Source organism: Lissotriton vulgaris, chromosome 3_1, assembly GCF_964263255.1.
Source record: "Lissotriton vulgaris chromosome 3_1, aLisVul1.2, whole genome shotgun sequence".
NCBI lineage: Eukaryota > Metazoa > Chordata > Amphibia > Caudata > Salamandridae > Lissotriton > Lissotriton vulgaris.
The window spans coordinates 902,956,858-902,963,191 of record NC_141689.1 but is presented as its reverse complement, the minus strand read 5'-3'; positions in this window follow the sequence as shown (position 1 = coordinate 902,963,191).

Below are 6,334 nucleotides of genomic sequence, written 5' to 3'. Positions count from 1 at the left end.
GTTTTATTAAATAACTATTTACATGGCAGCCTGCTGCAACATGAAAACAACACTTCTAATTGCTTCTTAGTAGTTTCAATTCTGGAATTGAACACCCAGTACATCCAGAGGTGATGTCCGACAAGTTGTGTGGGGGGATGCCTTGCTAATGCCGCCACCCCCACCACCTTCTGTAGGAAGGACTCTGGATATGCTTGGTCCCTGAGAGGCTTCGATGTCCCTGCCTTGCACAAATGTCATAAGTTCTGGATGTTGAGTGCCATACTTCAGGGTCCAAGAAACGGCGTGGGGTGCACTAGAAAGGAGAGGCGGCGCGAACGAGCCTCTCCCTCCTCCCCAGGTGGAGGTTTCTTAGCTACACCCCAGCGCTTCACTCGACAAGCTGAGTTGCACCCGCTCCTACAGCACATTGCCTCGCTCAGCCAGCTAAATTACGCCTGCTCTTGCTATTACAGCGTCTCACCCGCCATCCAGCTGAATTGCACCCACTCTTGCTTGCCGGTGAGAACAACTGATCTGAAGAACGGCTGCCTGCGGTGCCTCCCTGAGCCGCTTGACGGAGGCCCCCGAGGGGCGGTGTGGTGGCACGGACTCGGAGGGGGCGCTTGGCTCCTGCCCCCTCCCCAAGTCTTGTTCCCCTGGTATGGCCTGAGATCGCCCCCGACATAGGCAGCCGGCTCCCGGGTCAGGCGGAACTTGTTGCCTTTTGATGCCTCTTCCATTCTGGACCTTGTCCCACAATCCGTTTGACCTGAAGACACGTCCTGCGGTGCCCTGGTCCGACCACCACATATACCTGCGCCAGGAGACGGCGTGGGGTGCACTGGAAGGGAGAGGCGGCGCGAACGAGCCTCTCCCACCTCCCCAGGTGGAGGTTTCTTAGCTACACCCCAGCGCTTCACTCGGCCAGCTGAGTTGCGCCTGCTCCTGCGGCACAGTGCCTCGCTCGGCCAGCTGAATTACGCCTGCTCTTGCTATTACAGCGTCTCACCCGCCATCCGGCTGAATTGCACCCACTCTTGCGATACAGCGACAGGCGGCTGCCACGGAGCTCAGGAAATGGCGGTCGGCTCCACAGACTTGGGCCTGGCCTGCAAGGATGGCTCTGGGCAACCCTGGAACTCGGACGCTTGACTGCTACGGCATGGGCCCCATTCCCAAAAGCGTCCCCTCAGCCTTGAAGATTCTAAAAGAGTCACTGAGGCCCCCGACTCCTGCAGACTTCCGGTGGGGAGCGACTGCCATGATTGCTCGCGGAATGGCCACGACGTAGCCACGGGGTGCTCTCATGCTGACGCCAGCTTCAGTCTGAAACATCCAGAAACACTGTAGACTACCAATTCGATCAGTTCCGGTGGAGCCCCAACGACGTATCGCATTGTTGCGTAATGCGTCATATGACGCGCCGCGTTAGCGCACCCGGAAGTGCTCCGGTGCGCGAGGCGCGAAGCGCAGCTTCCCGGAAGCAATCCGGGGCGCGGCCCCGAGCGCGTAACGTAAGCATTTACATTTCAGTTGGTTCTCCCTCACAATATTTTCAATGTCACATAAAAGTCACCCATCACCCACTGTCATCTCTGGCTGTTTCCATGGTAACACCTCATTCTGCACCTGGCTGAAGGCACAGGTCAAAAGTTCATATCTCAACGTTCTACAGCAAAGTAACAACACTGTTTTCCCTCCAGAAACACCTGCCTATCCACAGCTCTGTTACATGTCATTTTTTCACACCCAATAGTACTTTTCGTTTAACATAAACATTAACCTGTTCAATCTCCACTTGTTACAATCAACCAATCATTTTTATTTTTTAAACCACACCCAGCCTCTTCCTTTTTCTTTATTTAGAATTTCAACTTCTAACTCCCATTCCACTTCCAGAACCGATCGGAGGACGACTACAAATCCCTTGAAAATGAAGGTCTGGCTAATAGGACACAGTTATATTCACTGGAGTGAAAAATATGCAGTAAGCAGACGAATTTGCAACCTCAGCTTACCAAATGTACACATAACATGGATTTCCAAAAGAGGATTGAAATGTCACCAATTGATTCCATTGGTGAAAACTTTTATGCATCTCTCAGAACCAGACCTTATAATTGTGCACTGTGGTGGGAACGATCTAGGCACAATCACTGGGGTAGGTCTGGAAATGCTTCTAAAAGACACCTTTCGACAATTGATGACACTTTTTCCTCGATCTGCCTTGGTATATTCCAATATATGCCAAAGACAGAAATGGAATTGGTCCAATCACCATTGTGCACAATTTGAGAAAGCAAGGAGACATGTAAATAAATCTGTTTCTGCGTTCCTCAGAGATTATAGCATGGGTTCTATTTACCACAACAACTTGCGATACCACATGCAAGACGTCTATAGGAGAGACGGTGTTCATTTCACGAATGAGGGAAACAGAATCTTCCTCTGCAACATCAGGCTCTGCATTGGTACTTACTTATAAATGCAGAAAACACTCAATTAACACAAGGGCTCTTTTCAGAGCCACCTTATATCTAAGCACTCAAACTTCTGATTTATCTCCATTTTCACACTCTTGTAAATAGGTGTGCGCTCCCGGGCGCGCGCACCCCGTATTTTTTTTCGGGGAAAAATTATATCTTTTTGCGTTTAAGGGCCTTACTGCACACCCCGAGAAAAGCTACGCAGCAAAACAATCTCTACCTTCTCCCCTTTCCATGTTTCAACGCTTTGAAATGAACAATATATTTACTCGCAGTGACAAAATGGCGGACAAAACTTCCTGATTTCCTTCGAATCGAACGTTAACAGACGTCACGCAGCAAAAAAAAATTCCGCTCACGCGCAGCCGCTTGGGTGCGCGCACTTGTGCGCGCCTATAGATATATAATTGGCTTTAACTTTAATTTTCTCAACAACTACTGAACGGATTTACACCATTCCAAAAAAAGCGTAATCTGCGAACAAGACTCTACAGTTTTGGCAAATTTCTTATAAATTCATTCACCCGTTCGACCTATAGCCGAGTCTAAAGGTCCTATGGAAAATAACATGGAGAAAACACGTTTTGGGACCCCCCTTATATCTCAGCCTCCACTTGACCAATCCCCCCCAAACTTTCAGGGAAGGAGCGCAGCGGACCTAGCCATCTTCTTTGAGAAATTCGCAAAGACTCATCCACCAGGGCCAAAGTTATTCCAAATAGAATGTTGAGGATTTCCTATGGAAAACAATCCTAACTATAACAACCTACTGGCGACCGCCAGTAGGTAATATATATATATGTATATATATATATATGTATATATATATATATTACCTACTGGCGGTCGCCAGTAGGTAGTTATAGTTAGGATAATTTTCAATGTTAAATCTCAACATTCTATTTTGAATAACTTTGGCGCCGGTTGTCGAATCTGCCTGAAATTTTCAGGAAAATGGTCTCATGGCGGTCCGGTCCTTCCCTGAAAGTTTGGGGGGGATTCGTCAAGCGGGGGCTGAGATAAAAGGGGGGTCCCAAAACGCGTTTTCCCCATGTTAATTTCCATAGGGCGGTCGATTTCACTTTTAGCCCGAACGGCTGAATGGATTTCCACCAAACTTGGCAAAATTGTAGGGACTGGTAGCCCGATGTGCCTTTGCTATGTCTCAAGATATGTGCTTCAGTGGATTTTGAGAAATTAACGTTCAAAAAAATATATATATCTATAGGCGCTCTCGGGTGCGCGCACCCGTGAGCGCTCCCGGCGCGACACGCGACTTGCGCGCAGAAAGCTGGTTGGCTCTCAGTTGTCTGTAAACATTCTAAACAGTCCGGAGCGGCCGCCATCTTGTCTATCGGTAAAATCTAGTCATAAGAGGTGGCAAAAACAAAGGGTGGAATTGACCATAAGGGGGCAGGGTAGACCCCCCTGACCCCCTAGGTGTGATATGGGGGCCATTAAAGGGCCCCGCGGGGCCTCAAAAATTTTTTTTTTTTTTTCGATTTTCGCGGGGGAAGCGCCTGGTGCGCGCACGGGGGAGCGGGGGAAGCGCCTGGTGCGCGCACGGGGGAGCGTATCGGGGAGGGTACTATGGAAAAATAATCACTTCAAAAATTGTATGTTTATGAATTGTTTTTTTTTTTTATTTGTTTATACTTCATGAATTACATATAAAAAAGAATATTGTCTGATACAATTGATATTATTAAAGATAAATTTATTCCTCCGATTCTGTTTCATAATTTAATAAAATTTCTAACATAATATTGTCCGGAATTTCCTCATAATTATATGTACATGATTCAATTTCTTCCAAACATTCTATAAACTGTTCATCCATGAAATCAACTTCTTTTTTTTCATCTTCTGGTTTTTCCACCTTTACTTTGATAGAAGTATCATTTGCCTTATTTTCTCCTTCCATTTTCTTTCTGTAAATTGCATATAAATTAACTATATTAGTAGAGCTAGTATACCAGAGAAGCCTAACTCAATCCATAACTATTACAGAGAAGTCTATGTCTATCTCTAACTATTAAAGAGGGATAGCATATCACTAACAGAATATTTTTTAAGAAATAAACTTAATGTGTACAATATACTTCCATAATTAGAAGTTACCTTAGAGAAATTAGTTGAAGTTGACAGTGAAATTTGTTTTCAAGTGTACTTCAGGAAGCAGTAGTCAAAATGGCTGTGTTTCCCTCTCTTCTTTTATATATATTGTTGTACTTAACCAATCAAACGACAGGAAAAAATCGTAGAAAATGAGAGATACTTTTTAATTGGTTGTAAATTCTAACATTACAAGTGTGTTTTTGTCATGTAATTTACCTCAGGATATTTAGACAGGCCTGTAGCCTAAATGTCTCAATGGAATTTCACCAAATTTGGGCAAATGGTAGGGACTGCTATGTAGTAGGGCGTATTCTATATTCGATGAAAGTGTCTCCATTGGGTTTTCCGTAAATTACTTTCCCACCTTTTTTTATTTTGCGCTTACTAGTGCGCGCTCAAGTACGCGCACGGGCAGCGTATCGGGAGTCATCCATTTTGTGTTTCGGAACAATCGAGACACAAGATGGAGGGTAAACAATGTTCGGAATGGATAGAAGGGGGAACTGTAGAGACTTCTTGACCCTCTAGGTTTTCTGAGGGGGGCTTAGGAGGCTCATAAACGTAAAAAAAAAAAAAATTCTTTAATTTTCCACGGGGGAAGCGCCTGGTGCGCGCACCTTTAAGCGTTCTCGTACGCGTACTTTGGTGAAAAATAGTGAAAAAAGTTAGAAAAAAATAAACGCTTTGAATGATCAGAGTTAGGGTAGCTCTGAAAAGAGCTTTTGGGTTCTGTGGTTGATTTAGGTACCTACAAGTAGGTTCCAATACACATTCTTAAATTCAGGAGGAATATTCTATTCCCCTCATCTGAGAAGTGCACTCCATCTCCTCTGTAGATGTCTTGCATGTTGTAACGCAAGTTATTATTGTATAATGAACCCATTCCATAGTCTCTCATGTAAGCAGAAACAGATTTATTTACATGTTTCCGTGCTTTCTCAAATTGTGGACCAAATTGGTTGGACCAGTTCCATTTCTGTCTTTGGCATATATTGGAATATACCAAGGCAGTGTGGGGAAAAAGTATCATCAATTGATGAAAGGTGTCCTTTAATAGCATTTCCAGACCTACCCCAGTTAATGTGCCTAGATCGTTTCCACCACAGTGCACAATTATAAGGTCAGGTTCTGGCAGATGCAAAAAGGTTTTCACCAATGGTATCAATTGGTGACATTTTAATCCTCTGTGGCCAATCCACTTGATTTCCACATTTGATAAATCAAGGTTATGAAAATTTCTGCTAGCTGCATACCTTTGAGCCCAGTGGATGTAGCTATGTCCAATAACCCAAACAGAGTACATGATGTGAGAAGGTTCTGGTCCAGTCAGATGAAGTGTGGGAATGAAATGGCAGTTGGAACAGTAGGAGTTCACAAAAAAATAATTGTGGAGTTTCTGTGCTCTTGAATCACTAGCAATGATTGGTGGATTCAGATAGTTGAAAACTGAAAGTTAGGGTGTATGGTTATGTTGTGTGAAAGAAGCAATTTGAATGGTTTAAAAAAAATCACCAAAAGCAAAAATACCCTGTATAGGCTGCTGTATTCACAGGTCAAACATCCTTGCTGAGTTAATTTGCAACATTGTAAGATAAACATTTGAACCTTAGAGTTCAGTTAGGAGGGAGTTGCTATGGTAACAGATAGAAAGGTTTGAGAGGGGGATGGGTGTTGGTTTGAAAATAGTGAGGGAAGAGTTTTCATTGGTTGAATTAAGGCATATGTGTACAAAGATAGAGATTTTCTAT